Here is a 21677-nt window from a genome sequence, read left to right on the forward strand (position 1 = left end):
TTCAGTAGAACTTTGTATGATGATGGAAATATTCTATATCTGCACTGTTGCACATGGTAGCCACCAGCAGCATATAGCTGTAAGTGCGTAAAAGTGGCTAGTATGACTTAGGAACTGATTTTAGATTTTAGTTCATTTTAATTTATTAAAATTTAGGGGAAAGAATTGTGGCATAATGGGTAAAGCCACCACCTGCAACGCTGGCATCCCACATGGGTGCTTGTCCATGTCCAGACTACTCTACTTCTGATCCAGCTCCCTGCGGATGGGCTGAGAAAGAAGTGGAAGATGGCCCAAGTGCTTAGTCCCTGCCACTCATATGGGAGACCCAGATGAAGCTCCCAGCTCATGGCTATGGCATGGCTCAATACTGTCCATTGCAGCCATTTGAAGAGTGAACCAACAGATGGAAGATAACTCTCTCTCTCTCTGTTTGTGTGCTGTGTGTGTGTCCCTCTCTGTAACTCTTTCAAATAAATATTTTTTAAATAGATAAAAATTTAAAAATAAGATTTAAATTGCCTCAGGAGGCTCATGGCTACTGAATTTGACAGTGCGGCTTTTAAGCATCATAATTATCATATGAGAGCAACAGTGCTTACCCAGGGTGACATGTGAGCACCAACTGAAGCTTTTTCCAGATGCACATACTTGACCTCACCCCAGGTTTATTCAACAGGAACCTCTGGAACTTGGAATAAAATAGTCTGTCAAATTCCTTGCAGCTGTAAATTCTCTGCAAGAAAGAGGAGATGAGAAGGTGATGGCACTGTGTTGCCTTGGAAGTACATTATCTCACCTCCTGGTCATCGGAGAGTAAAATGATTGGGCTAATTTATTGCTTCTTATTGTCACTGCAGCAGTGGGGGAAGGAGAAGGAGCCATTGGTTTGACAGAGCAGGAGGCAGCCATGAAAATCCTAAGAATTTTACTGTTCCCTCTGAGTGCATTGTGTTTGGCATTCCTGGGAAGTCCATGGTCAGAATAAAGACACTAGTAAGAGTGGAACACTGTTAACACCTTTTACCTACTTAAAATGCTCCCCAAGGGCACCTTGACTGTCCAAGGGGCAATGCAGAGGTTCTGGAACTCAACAAGTCCAGAGTGTGGAAAGGGCAGGTGGACCATGCCAAGTTGCAGCTGTGGCTAATTAGATAGGGAGAGGCTCTAATTGCACAATGGGGCACAGTGCTGCTGAAAGACAGATGATGAGATGAAGCTCTTGTTAAGTAGAAACACCAAGCTGGAGGTGAGGTGTTCATTTTCAAGTCAACAGACAGTTGTCAAGTTCCATCACACACTTCCATTTCACACTAAACTTTTTTGGACGGAGTGTAATGACACACCTCTATTCTTCAACAGCAAGGACAACAGCAAGGACACGGATGGTGAACTAAAACACCCCCAGCCCTGATGCCAGCACGGGACCTGAGGGGACAGAACTGGAATAGGGAAGACATGAAGAATCCCAAGTGAATGCTTGTGGTGCCATCCTGGGCACCATCTCTGGGTGTTGCATCAAAAAAGAAAACTTCCTGCTCCTCATGACAATGCCGTTAATGAGTGCAAGTGTGGCTTGGTGGAGTCTCAGACACTCTGGTTTCCTTCATTCCCCTTGGAGAATGGTACAATGTAATAAACAACTTAAGATTGACAAGAACTATGGAAAGGGTCACTATTTTACAGTCTCCTGTAACTTGGAGCTTGTTTTATGCCGGGTAAGAAACTCCACCATGTATATTATCTTACTCTTCCACGCAAGGTCATTGTTACCACCCACAGTTGCCAGGAGATCAGAGTACTGAAGCTCAGACACTCAGCCAGGAAGTGAAAATCTAGACAATGAAATCTAGGTCATGCACTATGACCCTGGTCTTGTGTACAATTCTGGAACTGCTCTTTGTACTAAGCTCAACTCCCACAAAGTCACCCATTTATCAAGCACAGTCACTTATACGACTCTCAGGTCAGTATTAGGAAAGATGGGTGCTTTTATATGCACAAATTGTGCTTCCTCCTCTAAAAGATTTTATAGTGTGGAAAAACTATTAGGCCTTAGACAAATATATGGTAGAGGAAAGTCTCGGGACATCTTCTTATCAGCATAGTGTTTGAAGACAATCAAAGAATTAGGATGTCTTAAATTAACAGGATCAAAGAGCTCCACACAGTGACCTACAGTTTCAAAACTGCATCCAGCTCACTCCAGAAAAGAAAATTTGGGGGGGCTGTAGCATAGTGGGCAAAGCCTCTGCCAGAGGCACCAGTATCCCATATGGATACCAGTTCAAGTCCCAGCTGCTCTTCTTCCAATCCAGCTCTCTGCTTATGGCCTGGGAAAGCAATAGAAGATGGCCCAAGTGCTTGGGCCACTACACCCGCATGGGAGACTGGAAGAAGCTCCAGGATCCTGGCTTCAGATCTGCTCAGCTTCAGTTGTTGCGGCCATTTGGGGAGTGAACCAATGGCTGGAAGACCCTTCACTCTGTCTCTCACTCTCTGTCTGTAACTCTACCTGTCAAATAAATAAATAAAATCTTTTTAAAAAAATTCAAAAACTCTTTTTCTTTAAAGATCTATTTATTTATTTGAAAGGCAGAGTTATACAGAGAGGGAGACAGAGAGAGATCTTCCATTTGCTGGTTCACTCCCCAGATGGCCACAATATCCAGGACTGGACCAGGCTGAAGTCAGGAGCCAGGAGCTGCATCCCAGTATCTCATTTGTGTGACAGAGGCCCAGGCACTTGGGTCATATTCCACTGCTTTTCCCAAGCCATTAGCAAGGAGCTGGATCAGAAGTAGAGTAGCCAAGAGATGAACCATCACCCATATGGGATGCTGGCATCACAGGCAATAGCTTTACCCACTATCCCATAATGTCAGCCCACAATACTTGAAAACTTGCCGGCGCCGTGGCTCAATAGGCTAATCCTCTGCCTGCGGCGCCGGCACACCGGGTTCTAGTCCCGGTTGGGGTGCCGGTTCTGTCCCGGTTGCCCCTCTTCCTGTCCAGCTCTCTGCTGTGGCCCGGGAGTGCAGTGGAGGATGGCCCAAGTCCTTGGGCTCTGCACCTACATGGGAGACCAGAAGCACCTGGCTCCTTGGCTTCGGATCAGCATGGTATGCCGGCTGCAGCGCGCCAGCCACAGTGGCCATTGGGAGGCGAACCAATGGAAAAGGAAGACCTTTCTCTCTGTCTCTCTCTCTCTCTCTCTCTCTCTCACTGTCCACTCTGCCTGTCCACAAAACAGAAAGCAAAAACAAAACAAAACAAAAAACTTGAAAACTTTTGCAAAGCCTTAAAAAAAATTTTAAAAATCACTTTTTTTCTCTACCTCTTTTGTGCTCACCCTTTGGAAGTCTTGAAATCTCCACCACAGCAATAATTCTTCTGTAATTTCTCATTGGAAACATGCTTAAGAGAGAATATTAAATCAAAGCAATAAAGTCAGAATATGTGACATCAGACTGAAAAGTAAAAGTTAATAAGTTCATCTTAAAATGACATCAATATACAAGAAAAGATAAAACCTTTTCCCCAAATGAACTATGGAAATTCCTATTCATATTGAAAATTACTTTTGATCGTCTTTCATGGCACTCAGAAACTAAGACAGTAATACTTTTTCTCAAAATCCCTGAATTGATCATTTTTTTGTAAGCTTGAAATCCATCTTTCAGAATCCAATGTGACTTGTCAGAGTCACCGATAAGCCACATTGCACATCACGCTTATCCTTTTAAAATCACAGCCTCTGTACAGAAGAAGCCCTTGTGGCTCAGAATTGTCCGTGAGAGTACACAGAAATTTTAGATTTATTCTCTACCTTGTTATGAAGTATAGCTTTAGATCAACATAAGAACATTTGGAAGCTGGGTCAACCTGACAGCTTCAATCATTTTGGAAAAGAATAGTCAAAATGTGTAACAATCAAAATCATAGGTGATTTCATTGTTCAGTCCCTGATAGAAGCACTTTGCTTTGCATTATTATTGAATAATGTTTTACAGAAACCTGTGATATCAATAATAGTATTTTAGCCACTACATTGTGTAAATGATGATCCTGAGGCCAAGGTCTCATCAAGATTAAGGCAGAGCTAGAACACGATGCTGGAGTCTGTCTTAATCACCAGGCACTAGAACCAATGGCACAGCATGAATTGAAGAAGTCCTATCTGCTCAAATATACAGAACCAAGAAGAGGTTTCCTGTCCTATCTCCCACTCTCACCCTTTCATTCCCAGGAGAGGAAGAAAATAATAAACAGTTAAGTGCTGACCTGGGGGAGGATAAATCTTTTGGGAAGTCACAGACAAAGACAGGCTATGAATGAAGTAGGCATAGAAGAGAAAGAGAAGTATGCCCAATGCATGCATAAAACAGACCCACAGCAACAAAGGTTTACATGTTCACCTTGAACCCCAAGACACCTGCCACGGCTGTGGTAAGATCACTACTATAGTGGAAAACTCATGTAGCTTCCACCAGGAAGATCCAGTTCTGAATACTGGTTTCATCTCTTGCTACTTTTGTGATTTCCATGTCTTTAGACCAAGTGACCACGAAGCACAGAGTCCCTGGGGAAAAAAAAACTCTAGCCAGAAAGTTCTCCTCACATAGAATCTTCTGTGTTCCTTGTTTATATATCTTTGATGTTCAAACAATGGCTTTCTCTAAAATTTCATGAAGTTGAAAGAATGATGACCTATGTGAGTCTAGACAGTCAAGGAAATCAGGATAGGACCTAAGACTATGTTGTACCCATCTCTTCAGACAAATAAAAGTGTGCTAGCTTCGGGTTCTTTGAAATCAGAAGTGAGGGAGGTGGCCAGCCCCGCTGTCTTGCACCTCTCGGTGCATCTGTGTCCCTGTGTTTCTTCAACATGTGCCCATTTCTTACTTGCCAATTTCCCTGCCTTTAAGCATGCGGTCTTGGTTCCTGGACTGCTTCATGTCCCAGCTGGTGTTCTTTTCTCCCATCTCCCACAAGCTGCTTCAGAACACACCACCCTCTGTCTATCCACCCACCAGTCCAAAGATGATTTCGTTCCCCCACCAGTGCTATGCTATCCAGTCCACGGAGGCTATCACTCCACAATGGGGGTCAAATAGCATGGAGCGAATTCTAGTTCCCTCCCTCTCCCTATCACTGCGCGCGCGCACACACACACACACACACACACACCAGGAGGTGTGTTCACAGCACTTGTCTCTGCCTTTCTTCTGTCCAATGACACCTCTTTTCACCTGGATTTTTCTTCAAGATGAATTTAGTTTGGTTGCAAATACAGGGTAAGGGACAAGACTTCTGTCTCCACTATAAAAAAAAAAAGGTAGGAAATTAACTCAATATAAAGTTGTGATGTGCCTACTCTGTGTCAGGCATTGGGCTAGGGGAGATGAATACAATGAAGAATTAGGCAAGTGCAGAGAGCATTAAAAAAATCAAACCACCCATCAATGGAGCATCCAGAAACTGCTCCGTTAATGGAGCTGGCCAATGCAATCAATTTAATGACCTTCTCAACACAGTCTTGCCAATAATTCAGTTCTACCGTTGTCTAAATGCAGACCTGCTTCTCCTTGACATTTCCACCAAGGTTCCCTGTTCTGTCCATCATGCTGATACAGTGGGAGGTGTGTCATGGGATATCAGCCTGTGATGTTGTGGAAAGAGGCCTGAAGCTCAACATCAAGTCTTCTATTTAACTAACTTGTAAATTCTCTGGGCACTTGACCTGAGTAAGTTCCCTCTCTGGGTCAGCATCTTAAAGTAACTTCCAAAGACATTATGAGCAAAGACTTGCAGAATACAAATGAGCACACGGTGCTGCCTCCTTGTTTATCTAATTTTTGCTCACTCTCAATACAAGGAAACTTCATGTTATATACTAGAAGGCTGTAGAAATCCATTTGTTGTTATTTCTGTTGTTATAGTTTAAATAAATAAGCTAGTAGTAATGATAAATAGTTTAAATTAATAGCTTAAAAGAAAGAAAAAGATCCACTGGGCAACAGTCCATCAAAAATCAGAAAAAATTCCTTGTGTTAATAAAAGATTGAATCTTTCCACCTATGCCATTTAATCTATTGTATGTGTACTTAGGTATTGAGGGTTTCCTTAAAGAGTTGAGCACCCCTGCATGTTAATTGTTCTTATAGTTAAAAAATACATTATGACTTTTTGGACTATGGTATTTTATAGTTTTGCATAATGAGTCAAGAGAAGCCATCAGTATTCAAACACCAGCAGGACAGTGGTGCCCCAGAAAAGACCATTGCCAGTGACCTAGAGGGGGGAATCGAGCTGAAACCATTACATAACCACAGCAAGAGGTGTGCAAGTAGAGAGCAAGGAGCTAGTAGATGCCGCGCACTGCCTCAGGCAAGGTGGGAAGTCCAGGGGGTCAGGCATTTATACCTCTGGTTAAGACAGTTCTTGAACAAAATTGAGGGAAACCATACACAGATTGGAATTACAAGATGAAATTATGCATTAATGTGCTAGTTGGAGTGATGAGGAAGAAGTCAGAGGAGGTCAGTGTGACCAGTAGGGCCGAAAAGCCTTGCTGAAGGAGCAAGAAATGGAGCCAGCCATGGGGATAAGTGGAAAGTTAGCTTCCTTGGGCTGCCATTACAAAGCATCACTAATTAGTTAGCTTAAGACCCCAAATATATTGTCTCACAGCTCCGAAGGCACAAGTCCAAAATCAAGGTGTTGGCAAGGCCATATTCCCTCTGAAACCTGCAGAGAAGTCACCCTTGCCTCTTGGGATTTCCAATGTTTGCCAGCAATCTTTGGCATTCCTTAGCTTACAGATGCCTCACTCCAGTCTTTGCCTCTGTCATCACATGGCCATCGTCTCCCTGCCCGCCTCTGTGTCTTTACATCGCATTCTTTCTAATAAGAACACCAGTCATAGTGGATTAAAGGCCCACCTACTCCAGAGAGACCTCATCTTAACTAACTGCACCTGCAATGACCCTATTTCTATATGAGGTCACATTCTCAGGTTACCGGAGGTGGGAACTTCAACATATCTTTTGGGGGGCACAATTCACCCATAACAAGTGGCAAAGATTTTCCTCATGGCTGTTTCCAGTCTGCTCACCTCCTGCCATCACCCTGGGAAAAGTCAATGTGCATAGAGCCTTAGTCTCTTCCTCAAGAAGGAGGTTTCTTTTGGCTCTTAGTTTTGGAATTTCAGATTTTAAAAAAAAATGGGGCAGCCCAATTAGAATCCCTGCTGACAGAGAAAATCAGCAAGCCAGGAAGCAGAGAGAGAAGTTAAGCTGAATTTGGCTTATAAAACCAGCCCTCTTGCAAGAAGTAACTTCAACCACCTCCAAGGACCTAAAGACCTACTGGGCCCACCTCCTAGACATCATAATTACGTTTTCTCCATCTTTAATCCATTTGACCATTAACATTAGTTCATTAACCAGTAATATAAGATTATGAGGACCAAGCTTTCAACACAAGGGACTTTGGGGGACTCCCAGACTGTTATCCAGCCAAAACACAGCTGGAGTTCAAAATTGCTCCTGTGATCTCTGAGAAAGCAGAGGCCTACACCCACCCCAACAAGGCCATTCACCCATCCCCACTGCCCAAGTCCAAGAAATGTGTGCTAATGTCCCAACAGGTTTCTGCTGTACAGTATTTCTCAAATTTAATGCTTTTGAATTATTCAGTTACGACAACCAAAAATGTCCCTCAACATTGGCAAATGTTCCTTTTGTGGGGTAGCAGGGAGGAAAATCAGCCCCAGCTGAGAACCATTGTTCTACTGCACTGAAAATTGCTTGAATGGTCTCAAAGGTAGCAACTAGGGTGCCACTTCAGCTGAATGACAGAAAGAAGCACTTTGAGGAGGAGACGCCGAGCATCAAGGAATCACCCACACAGCAGACAGCTGCTGATGTGACCATTCTAGTCAGGATCCACAGACTCAACTCAGATTCAACACACCCAACCTCATCAGGAGACTCTGGAAATGCATAACTATACCCAGAGTCCCAGGTATTTGTCCCAGGTTCTATGGGGAATAAGTTACAAACTAATTCTCCTAAGGTCGCTGATCTGAACAGCTCCATCACGTGCTTAGTTTCACAGTGATTTCTTGCCAGCTGCACTGTCTGCCATCCCTTCCTAAAGCACTTTTGTTAGAGTCCTGCACTCTCTCCACTCAAATGTGAACCTCCCTAAGAGAACACAGTAAATCATGACATTTTATCTTGAACTCACTGACAAATATTTTGACCTCAAGGTCCTGTGGAAATTAGGTACACATCAGACAGCATTGACTAGAAGGTTTCTAAGTCTCCCAGATCTTCTCAGCAGGTGGCTTTGCAACCCTATCTTCTACATAGAGGGCAAACTTAGCAGAAGATAACTGTGTCAAGTTGAGGAGAGTTTTCCGAATTCTGTTATGCAATCTCACATCCCCAAATTAATTAGTGTATGGGTGCTCTCTGAAAGCAACTCTTCCCTTCCATACCCTCTCACCACCACTACTACCACCCCCAACCCAATCTAGGAGAGCTCACTATCAGTCTTAGCACTTAGGAAGAATATAAGGGCTAGGGCTATGAAACAGAGGAGAGAATAAGGGAAGGACTCACACCAATAGAGAACTTTTCCCACCTGCTTGGGATGAGGGCTGGTAGATCCTATGAGCTGCTAAAATTATTTCTCAAGGATAGATCATTCAACTGGTATCCATTGAGAATTAATTTATGCCAGGCCCAGAAGAGTAGATTTGTACTATCTTTCTTTGTAGGCCTTGTTCTGAAGTAGAAATGGTCCCACCACTCTGGCACACCTCAACTCCCGCAAAAGGATTGAAGTGTGCACCTTTGGAAGAATATCACCAAGAGTTGGGGTCATGTATCCTGCCCAAATCAGTTCAATTCCAGTCAGTTATATAAAACATGGATTTGAAGCTGAGATAAATGGGGTACAGTAAGGCCATGGACACCTCCAATAGCTTGTGACAAGATAGATGGCAAAGAAGTTCTAGAAAATACCTGGGCCTGGGGGGACCAAGCATGAGCACACACTTGTACCAACCCCACCACGGAACCCAAACTACTGGGGAAGCTGAAGTCCACCCCTCATGCGTCTTCTAGACTAGGAAGTCATCCATCTGAGTCAACTCCTACTTTCTGTGACACTTGCTCAGCTCCTGCAAGGATTGGTACAGATACCCAGAAGACGTCTTGACCATTAGAGTCACTATTACAGCTACTTGGGGAGTGAACCAGTGTTTGGAAGGTCTGTCTTCTCTGTCTCTCTCTGTCACTCTGCCTTTCAAATAAATAAGCCTTTCAATAAATAATTCATATTAAAATGCAGCCCCACCTTAGCCTTAAAAGTCAGAATCCCAAGGAGACCATGACTAGGTATCTGATTTTTAAATCACATGTAGCGTTCTAGTGCACTAAATAGGGAATCATTGGCAAGGGGAAATGAACAAAGAATTTGAAGCAAAGTTCACTGATCTATGTTCAAACCCCAGCCCTCATAGGATGTGTGCCTCTAGGCAAGTTATTTAACCTCCTCTTAATTTCTAAAATGGGGAATAATAAAATCCATCTAATAGGGTTTGGTGTAAAAATCAATATGATAATGTGCTCACAAAATAAAAGGTTCAATACATTTTATGTGTTTAAATTGTTAGTGCTCAATAACAGTAGGCTGCTTTTACTTTTGCCATAGCTTTGTGGAATTCAGCCCAATTATCAAACCTACTGGAACCATGTGACCTCACCTCTGCTACAGATTGCCATGGCCCAAAATGGATGGCCATGTGATCCAGGAGCATTGCTGGCCCCCATGGGCCCTTCAAGACGCACTCTGAGTGGCCAAGAAGGCGTAAGAGAACCATCATCCCACCAGAGCTCTGGGCGTATAAGGCAGGCAGATCGCTGAGTAGAAGGATCCCACTAACCCTTGCACTCCTATTTAACACACCAGGACTTCTAAAGGCCTTGATGATCACATAAACTCGCCTCGCCCACAGTCCCAGTGTGCCAGGGCTGGCACCCACAAGACAGCTGACAGGCACAGTGTGATAAGCATGCTATTTTCTGAGCCTGCACAAGAAATGTTTCATATTCCAGAGCTCACACGAATGGAAGAGGCTGCTTAAACAGCAGTGTCAGAGGGTTCTTCATAAGAGCATTATGCATTCCGCAAGGAAATTATTTTTAAAAGCTTTTCCACTGACAGTTTCTTCAAAGAGAGACAATTGTTCCTTTTAAAAGTTCCAATTTTCTAACATAGATAAGCAGCTTAGACCTGATTATGGGGTGACTAAGTGCTCCCTCACCCTTTCATTTCTGCCCTGGATTATTCCAAGCCCTCAGCCTCTCAGACAAATCAAGTCTGAAGCTTGGGCATTGGGCAGAAGGTTTCCTGGCCTTGAATGTATGAGCCGCAAGAGCAAAATTCTGTTTTAAAATGGAGAGGTGTCTCCAGTTAGATATTCATGGAACTAGCCATCCTTATTGCGCAGCTGTCTCACCCATTACAGTCCTAATTCATCCAGGGACCAACAAATGTTAAGGTCTTACAAAAACTCAGGCCAGGGGCCAGCACTGTGGCATAACGGGTGAAGCCACTGCCTGCAGTGCCAGCATCCCATATGGGTGCCGGTTAAAATCTCAGCTCCTTCACTCTCGATCCAGCTCTCTGCTATGGCCTGGGAAAGCAGTAGAAGATGGCCCAAGTCCTTGAACCCCTGCACCCGCATAGGAAGACCTAGAGGAAGCTCCTGGCTCCTGGCTATGGATCAGCACAGCTCTGAATGTTGCAGCCAAATGGGGAGTGAACCAGCGGATGGAAGACCTTTCTCTCTCTCTGTCTCTCCTTCTCTCTCTATGTAGCTCTGACTTTCAAATAAATAAATAAATCTTTAAAAAAAAAAAAGTCAGGCCACCTAGAATTTTAAAGACAAGGGAAAACTTAGAGTTGTCTCACACCAGGGACCTCATCTGTTATTTTTATTATTATTATTATGTTTCTTAATTTGAGTAGTAGGTACATAGGTTTTATCCTTTATATGACTTTTATATGACTGAGATATATCACTGGAAATAATTTTCCATAAATGCAACAATATGCCAAGAAAAATATCATGTTAATCATCCCTAATCAATCTGGATATTATCCAGTCTGAGACATGTGCTCCTTCAGCTCCCTCCCCTTGGTTATCCTAACACATGGTTGCTATGACACTCTGAGGCAACATCATTAGAAAGAAGGGACCTGCTAATTCCTAGCATATTTCACAGTGCTGGACGCCTGGTAAATATAGTTTGTTGAAATTTTTGTTCATTAAAATGCATGCATTCCTCCCCTGAGAACCTTGCCCTTAAATTCACATATGATTCCCTAACTTTCCCCAAATGCAGGTTGGGCAAGGCCATTCCAGTGCACACATCCTCTTACGACAGTGGTGGACTCTTGAGTGTAATGATATGGATTTTATAAGCACACATTCTCATGTTTCATTAAAGAAGCTTGATGTGAGTTTAAGCCATAATGCAGTTCCCAACGCCCACCAATCATCACGTCCCTGCAGTTTTGTCTGTGATTCTTCCTCTAGCCTAAACCCTTGGGGTAGTTTCTCCCTTTCAAACACACTGTACTTCTAGCCTGCATTTCAAAAAGCACTCTAACTCTGATCAGAGAAATTCCTCCTTTTTAAATTTGTGTTTACTTACTTTCCTTTTATTTAAAGGCAGAGAGACAGATAGGCAGACAGAAAGATCTTTCATCCTCTGGTTCACTCTCTAAATGGTCACAATAGCCTGGGGCTGGGTCAGTCTGAAGCTCAGAGCCACAAACTCAATCCAAGTCTCCCAAATTGGTGGCAAGAATCCAATTACTTGAGCCATCATCTGAGGCCTTCCAGGGTACATATTAACAGGAATCTGGGATTGGGAGCAGAGTCAGGACTCAAATTCAGGTACTTCAAGGTAGAAGTCCCAAGAAGCATCTTTTATTTTTTTTTTAATTGACAGGCAGAGTTGGACAGTGAGAGAGAGAAAGATAGAGAGAAAGGTGTTCTTTCCATTGGTTCACCCCCAAATGGCTGCTACGGCCGGCGCACTGTGCCGATCCAAAGCCAGGAGCCAGGTACTTCCTCCTGGTCTCCCATGCAGGTACAGGGCCCAAGCACTTGGCCATCCTCCACTGTCTTCCCAGGCCACAGCAGAGAGCTGGACTGAAAGAGGAGCAACCGGGACAGAATCCGGCACCCCAACCGGGACTAGAACCTGGGGTGCTGGTGCTGCAGGCGGAGGATTAGCCTAGTGAGCCGCGGCACCGGCCCCCAAGTGGCATCTTGACCAGAGCTCTAAGCACCCATGCCCAGAGGAATTTATTGACTGGAATTTACCAATTCATGACTCATGGCACTCCCCCAGTTTCCCTAATCAGGCAATTTCAACCAGTAATTCCTCATAGCTCTCTTTTTCTCTCCTCTCTTCTTCCAACCCATGGACTCAGGAAGCCCACATCAGAGTCATCATCCAGGCTTCCCCACCCCCAGTCCTCCTACTCCCATGTCTTCTGTCATCCATACTCAGACATCCACCTCTGGGACCTCATCTTCTGCTCATTGTTTCTACTTAAACTTGGCTCCACCCACATGTGATTGTGACGGAACTGAGTTAAACTTCTGCAAGCAGGAGCTTTCCTTGGCCTTCAGAGACATCCCTGAATGGAGCGATGATGTTGCCACTGGCCTCCTCAAACTGAGGTGCAGTCAGTAGACATCCAAAAGGACAATACTCTGTCCTGGTGACTTGTACTGCATTTACAGTGGGGAAAGGGGTAGGCATTTGGTGCAGTGGTTAAGATATGGGTTGGGACACCTGCATCCCCTAGCAGAGTGACTGGGTTCAAGTCCCAGGTCTGCTCCCAGTTCCAACTTAGTGCTAATGCACTCCATTGGAGACTCTAGTTGGTGGTTCAAGTATTTTGGTTCCTGCCACTCATGTGGGAGATCTAGAGGGAGCTCCCAGATCCTGTGCATTCGGATAGTGACCCAGTGAAAGGGCTCTCTCTCTCTCTCTCTCTCTCTCTCTCGTCTCTGTCTCCATCTCTCTCCCCCACGATTTCTGCCTCTCAAAAAAATAATAAATAAAATAAACATTTTTAAATGTTTTGAATTTTAAAAAATGGGGGACAGAAGTAGAAGGCTCAATGGTCATGCTGAAATCCCACGGTGCATTCAACTCCCAAATAAGGAGCATATCTGTGTCCACAGGCACTGTGATGGCAGTTGCCATAGCTTGAAACAGCCTACCGGGACCAAACATTGTTCCTCTCTGACTTACTCCCTAGGCCTATTTCTTCCATTACAGGCAAATTTCTCAAAGGGACCTTTTTTCTCCTTCCTTCCTTCTTATCTGCCTAATGCCTCTACCTATCCACACTCCTGTTCCTCCCCCTCATCCAACAGAAGAGTGTGTATCTTCAGCCCAGTTGTGGACATCTCATGCTGCTATGGTCAATGGTGGTGTTGGCATTGCTCATCCAGGAGGCTACTCAGAGAATGAAAGCATCTCTCAATTCATCCTTGATTGCCAGGGCTCCAGACCAAGTAGAACTTTCCCCAAATCTAAAGTCATCCAAGTAAAGAGATTTTCTACTCCTGGGAGAACTAAAATCAACTTTGGAAAACAACACCCTTAGTCATCTAACTCTCATTTGACCCGATATTGGGTAGTATTCTTTGAGGACTAGGAATCAGGGTGAACAATCTTTGTGGAGATTAATTCGCTGGTAGCCTTGTTCAGTTTTAAGCTCAAGTATCTCATGTTGGATCATTTTTCATCCCAAGGAGAAAAGGCAATCTCAGTAAGAGCTTAACTCAATAGCTTTGCACCTCATCCCCCAATAGGCTCAAGAAGAACAAGTTTATGTCTCAAGACCAGTTACCCATTGCTAATACTGACACTGACTCCACATGGAACACATTCACATTACAGCAGTGATCACTGTTTGCTTCCCTAAGAGCTTTGGCATTGTCAGAATGATCTTTTGTTAAGAGTCACAGGGACTTAGGAACCATAGCCGAAATCCCAGCAGAAAAACTCTCCATATCTGAACAGACAATGACTGTATAATTGAAAAACTATTTAAACAGAACAAGACGGTGCTGAATGTGCAAGGGAGAGGGAAGAACATATATCCTTATTTCTTCATTACTGAATTTACTCTTAGAATGTTGAGCATTAAGTGATGATATGTTGCTCACTAATTAAAGATATGAATTCACCAAAAGCTTAATTTGAAGAATTTGAAAATCAGAGTTGCTTTCTGTGTGAAAGGTGATGAAGGTTAACACCACAAGCTTCTTTAAGTAGCTAGTATTTGGATGGAAAGAGTGGTGAGGGTGGCAGCAGCAGAGGAGGCTGATGTCTTAGGCTCAGTGCCTAGAAGCTGACCCCAAGAAGATTTATTAAGTGTCCAGGAGAAATCAGACAGGAGGTCAACTAGAACAATTGTCTAACAAACATAAATGACTTCATAGGTAGCTTTTATTAAAAAAAATATTTATTAACTATTTCAAAAGTAGAGTTACAGAGAGGCAGAGAGAAAGAGAGAGAGAGAGAGAGGTCCACCATTTGCTGGTCCACTCCCCAGATGGCTGCCACAGCCGTAGCCGCGCCAATCCAGGCCAGGAGCCTCCTCCCAGTCTCCCATGCAGATTCAGGGCCCCAAGGACCTGGGCCATCCTCCATTGCCTTCCCAGGCCATAAGCAGAGAGCTGGATCTGAAGTGGAGCAGCTGGAACACGAACTGGTACCCATATGGGATGGTGGCACCACAGGCAGCAGCCTCACCCACCATGTCACAGCACTGGCCCCCAAATACAGCTGTTTTAACAGCTGTATGACCTGCTGCTCTAAGTGCAGTCCTTACCCACTAATACTGGCCATACCTGCGAGATTGTTAGAAAGGCAGAATTTTAGGTTCCATGCTAGACCAGCTGAATCACAATCTGTATTTTGAAAAGCATTCCAGGCAATTAGAATATTAAATTTTGAGAAACACTGCCTTGGAGATAGCTGGATATAGTTACAGTCATTTTAAAAATAACAAGAGATGTTAATGTCTGTTGTTAGAAAGAGCTATTAGTCAATTAATGTCCAAGATTTATTTAAATTTCTGTTGTGAATAATAAATAATTACCTGCTAAAATTTGTTTCTCCTGATAAACAATAAACTGTGAGAGGCCAGGGACTGTGCTATGTGAGATATTTATATCAAATCTCCAAGCACATGGTAAGAACATAACTGAAATTGAATAAATATTTGTATTTGAGACTCATTTGTTGCTAAGAGTTAAAAAAATAAAAATGAATATCAAGGGGCCGGTGCTGTAGCATAGCGGACTAAACCTCCACCTGTAGTTCCAGCTTCCCATGTGGGCGCTGGTTCTAGTCCCAGCAGTCCCTCTTCCAATCCAGCTCTCTGCTATGGCCTGGGAAGGCAGGGGAAGATGGACCAAGTTCTTGGGCCCCTACACCTGCATGGGAGACCCAGGTGAAGTTCCTGGCCTCCTGGCTTTGGATTGCTCCAGCAGTTGCAGACATTTGGAGAGTGAACCAGTGGCTGGAAGACCTCGCTCTCTAACTCTCAAATAAATAAAATCTTTAACAAAATGGATATCAAAAATAATATCATGTTTCTTAGCAGTGACACTAAATTGTGAGTTATCTACTATGTCTCAAATATGTGTCAGGTGCTACGAATTCAAAGATAATAGAGATGCCAGCTGATCAGAGAGAGCTGGGGAAGATTCTAAGGGACAATTAAGTCTGTGATAGTTCTCAATGTAATATGCTAAGTTCTGTGATGTGTAAATGGAACTTGAAGCGAATTTAAGGGACTAGAAACTCAAATTGTGATTATGGTAGAGGCCAGAGAAGTAACTTTGACCTCAGATATGAGGGATTAAAGGACAATTGGAAACACAGAAAGAAATTTAGAAAGACTGAGTGCCATGAGCAAGGTTATAGGAGCAAAAACATCTGTGGCTCAGGCTGGAAGCACCTGAAAATGGTCAGACTGTGTATGTGGGAAAAGCTCAGGGAGCTCAGAGAGAGAGAGAGAGAGAGAGAGAGAGAGAGAGAAGAGCTATGGTGGTAGTTCAAAATCTACCCTCAGACCCAAGACTTCATTCTACCAGCTGCTGGAAGTGTTGGTTGCTAATGGATACAGCTAAGTCCCTGGGCATTACCTGCTCCATCTGTATGGAGCCACAGTCAAGTTAAAGCCCTTCTTTAGGAGCAGCCCACAACCCGTGACAGGTGGGTGGATGCAAAGGCCCCTCCCCCTTGTCCCAATACTAGATGGCTGCAAGGACCAAACACACAGTCCCTGCGTCTACTGCACCAGCACTGCTGTTCATCGCCCACATCCTCCCTAAGGAGTACTGTGACACAGAGCCCTCCCTGTTCCAGCGTCTGTTCCCTGGGGGCTCAACCTAAAAATATTGATCTTAGTACTGGCCCTAGTAACCAAACTCCAAAATGTGATTTTGGACCTAGATGACTGGTCACGAGGCTGCCATGAAGACCCACTTTATATTAGTCAGATTTTCATCACTATAACCAAACACCTGGGGCTATTTTGGCTCACAATTTTGCAGACTCAAGTGCAAGTTCAAAGAGATCCATTTGATTGGCATCTGGTGGAGATCATGCAGAGCAAGAATCACACACTGATAAGTCAACAACAGGAGTCACTGTGTACTTACTTCTCATGTGGGATCTGTCCTTAGTGTGCTGTCCAATGTGAAGTAATGCTATAACTAGTACTGAAACAGTATTTTACACTTTGTGTTTCTGTGTGGGTGCAAACTGATGAAATCTTTACTTAATATATACTAAATCGATCTTCTGTATATAAAGATAATTGAAAATGAATCTTGATGTGAATGGAATGGGAGAGGGAGTGGGAGATGGGAGGGGTGTGAGTAGGAGGGAAATTATGGGGGGGGGAGCCATTGTAATCCATTAACTATACTTTGGAAATTTATATTTACTAAATAAAAAATAAAGAAAGAAAAGAATCACACACTGAGCGAAGGAGCAGAGAGGGAGGCTGAGCCAAACTCAGGTTTTTATAACAACCCTCTCATGAAAACTACCATCTGAGGGCACATCCCAAGGACCCAAGGACCTCTCATGAGGCCCAAAGCCAAAACACCATAAGTGAATTAATTTCCACGAACTGATTTAAGACTTTGGATTTTAAATGTCTGCATGAGTTTGGGAGTCAAAGTATGTTCACAACATAGCACATCCCAGCACTGTTTATATTTTGACCACTGAGAGCATCTGCCGTGGTATAGTGGTCAGTCATTAAACTCTCACTGATAGCAAAACAGGATATGATGTCCACGGAAGAAGGGGGATGAGGAAAACAATTTCTCAGGCCCAACTCAATCTATGCACCTGCATTTTATTCTACAGATAGTAGGATGGCATTGAAGAAATTGTTTGAGATTTTATTTATTTGAAAAAATGACAGACTTAAAGGGAGATACAGAAAGAGAAAGAAATCTTCCATCTACTGGTTCATTCCCCAAATGGCTGCAACAGCCAAAGCTGGAGCAGGCCAAAGTCAAGAGCCTAGAACTCCATCTGGGTTTCTCATGTGGGTGGCAGGGACGCATGCACTTGGGCCACTTTTACCTCTTTCCCAGGTGCATTAGTAGGGAGCTGAATCATAAGTGGAGTAGCCAAGACTTGAACTGGCACTCTGATATGGGATGTCAACATTGCAGTCAGTGAGTTAACCCACAGCACCACAATGCCAGCCCCTGAAGAATATTTTCATATCATCATCTTAGTGGATGAATGAACAATGGATTCAAAGGAAAAACTCACAGTTGAAAAATATCTCATGTATTATTAAAGCTCTAGAAGCTAGAAATGAACCACAAGGAATATTGGCCTATGCTGGGACTGATTACACTAAATTTTGAGTGAACATATTCTAGGATAATAGGCCACAAATCAAATCTTAGTAAATTTTAAAAAGATTAAAATCACTCTATGCATGTTCTCAGACCACAAAAGAATAAAAATAGGGGTCAGTGCTTTGGTGTAGTGGGTAAAGCCGCAGCCTACAGTGCCAGCATCCCTAGTAGGTGCCAGTTGGAGTCCGGCTGCTCCACTTCCTTTCCAGCTCTCTGCTGTGGCCTAGGAAAGCAGTAGAAGATGGCCTAAATCCTTGGGTCCTGTACCCCAAAGAACCTCCTGGCTTTGGATGGGCCCAGCTCCAGCCGTTGTGGCCATTTGGGGAGTGAACCAGCAGATGGAAGACTTTCTCTCTCTCTCTCTCTCTCTCTCTCTCTCTCTCTCTCTTTGCCTCTGTAACTCTTTCAAGTAAATAAATAAATCTTTAAAAAAATAACAAAATTATAAATCAACAAGAACAATAGAACATTCACAAATACATGGAAATTAAATAACATGCTACTGAATGGCAAATGGGTCATGGAAGAAATTATATGTGCAATTCAGGACATGCTCAAGCTGACTTACCTCAAACGGTAGAATTAGAAATATACCAGGGGATTCCAATTCAGTCCCATCAAGGTGGCATGTACCAATGCCATCTCACTAGTCCCAGTGATCAATTTCTGTTCACAATTGATCATAATGATAGGACTAAGAACCAAAGGGATCACATAAACAAGAATAGTGTCTGCAAATACTAGCTGATAGAATACAAAAGGGAGAGAATGATCCAACATGGGAAGTGAGATACACAGCAGACCCATAGAATGGCAGATGTCCTAAACAGCACTCTGGCCTCAGAATCAGCCCTTAAGGCATGCGGATCCTGCTGAAAAGCCCATGAGAGTATTTCAGGCATGGAAAGCTAAGGCACTCTGGGGAAAAGAAAAAAAAAAAAACCTAAATGAAAGATCTCCACGAGTGAGATCCCAGTGGAAAAAACGGGCCATCAAAGAAGGAGGTTCTTTCTCTGAAGGGAGGAGAGAACTTCCACTTTGACCATGGCCTTGTCTAAATACGATCAGAGTCGGTGAACTCAGGGGGCTTCCATAGCCTTGGCAGCTCATGACAAGAGCCTAGGGTGATTACTGAGGCCATAAACAAGAGTGTCAATTTGTTAAGTCAACAACAGGAGTCACTGTGCACTTACTCCTCATGTAGGATCTTTGTCCTTAGTGTGCTGTACATTGAGATTTAATGCTATAACTAGTACTCAAACAGTATTTTTCACTTTATGTTTCTGTGTGGGAGCAAACTGTTGAAATCTTTACTTAATGTATGCTAAACTGATCTGTATATAAAGAAAATCGAAAGTGAATCATGATGTGAATGGAAGGGGAGAGGGAGTGGGAAAGTGGAGGGTTGCGGGTGGGAGGGATGTTATGGGAGGGGGGAAGCCATTGTAATCCATAAGCTGTATTTTGGAAATTTATATTCATTAAATAAAAGTTAAAAAAAAGAAAATTAAAAACATTCTTGAAATAAATAAAAATGAAAACATATCATATCAGAACCTTTAGGATCAACAAAAGCAGTATTAATTGGTCAGCTTATAGCATTGACTGCTTACATTTAAAAAACAGAAATGTGGGGCCAGCATTGTGGCCAGATAAAGTTACCACCTGTGATGCCAGCATCCCATATGGGTGCCGGTTCATGTCCTAGCTTACTCCACTTCTGATGCAGTTCACTGTTAATGACCTGGGAAAAGCAGCAAAAGATGACATAAGTGCTTGGGCTCCTGCTACCCATGTGGGAGACCCAGAAGAAGCTCCTGGCTCCTGGCTCCTGGCTTTAGCATGGCCTGGCCCTGTTCGTTGCAGCCATCTGGAAGTGAACCAGTAGATGGGGAATTACTCCCCCCCCCCCCCAATTTCTCTCTCTCTCCCTCTTTTGCTCTAACTCTGACTTTCTAATGAAATAAAAATAGAGGGAAATGGCTCAGATAAATGATCTAATGCTGCATCTCAGAGACAAAAAAAAAAAAAAGGAAGAAGAAGAAACCAAATCCAAAATTAGCAGAAGGCAAAAAATAGTAAGGATTAGAGCAGGAATAAATTAAATTGAAACAAAAGAAATACAGAGATCAACAAAAAAAAACTGATTTTTTGAGAAGATAAACAAAATAGGCAAACTTTTAGCCAGACTAACAGAAAAAACTCAAATAAATAATATTAGAGATGGATAGGAGACATTATAACTGACACCTCTGAAATACAAAGGATAACTTCAAAGAAATGGATAAGTTCCTGGATATATGTAACCAACAAAGATTAAATTAAGAAGATTTAGAAAACCTGAACAGACCCATAACAAGCAAAGTGATTGAGGCTAAAGAGTTAAAAATCTTCCATCAAGGGAAACTCCAAGACCTGATGTCTTTACTACTGAATTATGTAAAACATTTAAAGAGTGACTAACGCTTTTCAAACTATTCCAAAATATTGAACAGGATGGTTCTGTGTCACAAATTCTTTTTTAAAAAATATTTATTTTATTTATTTGAAAGGCAGAGTGATAGAGGCAGAGACAGGGAGAGAGAGATTTTCTATCCACTGCTTCACCCTTCACATGGCCACCACAGCTGGGCCTAAGCCAGAGGGCAGCCAGGAGACAAGAACTAAATCCAGGTCTCTCACATGGGTGGAAGGGTCCAAGTACTTTGGCCATCATCTGCTGCCTTCCCAGATACACTAGCAGGGAGCTGGATCAGAAGTGGATCAGTTAGGACTCGAACCATTACTCTGAAATGAGATCTGGTGTCATAGGCATTGGCTTAACCCTCTGTACCACGACACCAGCCAATTAAACTCTTTTTATAAGGCCAACATCAGCCTGATGCCAAAGCTGTTAAATAAAGATAAAACACACAAAAAAGAAAATTACAGACCTATGTCCTTGACAAACATAGATGCAAAAGTGTTCAACAAAATACTATCAATCCATTAACCATTAAGATAAGACTGGGGGTTTAAGTGTCTGCATTAGTTTGGAGAGCCAAATCCTGTTCAAACCTTAATAGAGCTTAAAATAGGCTATGGGGATGTCTGAAGTAGAAAATACACAACAACCCACTCCCATCCTATAATCCTGCTGGACAATGGGTATTAATTTCCAAAATTTCATGGAAATGCATGAATTTCAAACATTTTTGTACCAAAATAAAATTATCTAAAATTACCTTTAATTTTATTTTCTCACATACTTTTTGAAGTACCTGTGCAGCACCTGACTGACATTAGAGCCCTGACAAATACTCCAACCAGGGTGAGCCCAATAACCTCTCATGCCTCTGCCCATTGACCCTCCCAACTGGAGAACCTGTCCATCTTTCAACAGACATCCAAGTACAGGAAGTACATAGAACTCCCAATAAACATGACCAGAAGAGATCCTCGCCACGACACACTGTAATCAAACTCACCACAGCGAAACATAAAGAAAATTCTAAAATGTGCAAGAGAGAAACCCCAGATTACTCTCAGAGGATCTCCAAGAGCAAGAGAGAGAGAGAATTTTATATAACATACCATGACTGTATTAACAAGGTTCTCCAGAGAAATGGAAAATAGAACAAATAGAATATCTTGTATAGAGATGATGAGGAGATGTGATAGCAGG

The 21677-nt window shown here is 43.0% G+C and overlaps 1 long non-coding RNA gene across 1 annotated transcript in view; it reads right to left on the reverse strand.

Annotated features, from left to right (window-relative positions):
- The window catches only part of LOC149123715 (uncharacterized), a 96930-nt gene that overhangs the window by 18886 nt on the left and 56367 nt on the right, over positions 1-21677 (reverse strand). The window contains exons 3-4 of the long non-coding RNA XR_016214532.1: positions 3353-3417; positions 603-736 (exon numbers count right to left, since the gene is read on the reverse strand). This is a non-coding gene — a long non-coding RNA (uncharacterized LOC149123715). The remainder of the gene's footprint in view (positions 1-602; positions 737-3352; positions 3418-21677) is intronic.

Source organism: Oryctolagus cuniculus, chromosome 10, assembly GCF_051225735.1.
Source record: "Oryctolagus cuniculus isolate XC-2025 breed Fujian yellow rabbit chromosome 10, ASM5122573v1, whole genome shotgun sequence".
NCBI lineage: Eukaryota > Metazoa > Chordata > Mammalia > Lagomorpha > Leporidae > Oryctolagus > Oryctolagus cuniculus.